Source organism: Sinocyclocheilus rhinocerous, unplaced genomic scaffold (genome assembly GCF_001515625.1).
Source record: "Sinocyclocheilus rhinocerous isolate Xijiao unplaced genomic scaffold, SAMN03320098_v1.1 C33955505, whole genome shotgun sequence".
NCBI lineage: Eukaryota > Metazoa > Chordata > Actinopteri > Cypriniformes > Cyprinidae > Sinocyclocheilus > Sinocyclocheilus rhinocerous.
This window is the reverse complement of record NW_015676185.1, coordinates 1-204: the sequence shown is the minus strand read 5'-3', so window position 1 is coordinate 204 and position 204 is coordinate 1. Positions and strand designations below refer to the sequence as shown.

General features: G+C 50.5%; 1 non-coding gene across 1 annotated transcript; it reads right to left on the bottom strand.

Moving 5' to 3' along the window:
• Positions 1 to 37: 37 nt before the first annotated feature.
• trnak-uuu (transfer RNA lysine (anticodon UUU)) lies at positions 38 to 110 on the bottom strand. Its single transcript has one exon. It is a non-coding gene; the product is annotated as a tRNA-Lys (tRNA).
• Positions 111 to 204: the final 94 nt, after the last annotated feature.

Here is a 204-nt window from a genome sequence, read left to right as displayed (position 1 = left end):
ACAGCAAGCTGAGGCCGCCAACAAGAAGAAGGCACTTTGCCCGAAAAGGGTCTTGAACCCTGGACCCTCAGATTAAAAGTCTGGTGCTCTACCGACTGAGCTATGCGGGCTCTTGTGCAGTGTATGCATCTTACGTTTTATATAACAGCAGTTTTCCCAAAGCCTCCCAGAAGAAACTCATTTGCCACATGCGCGCGCTATGGG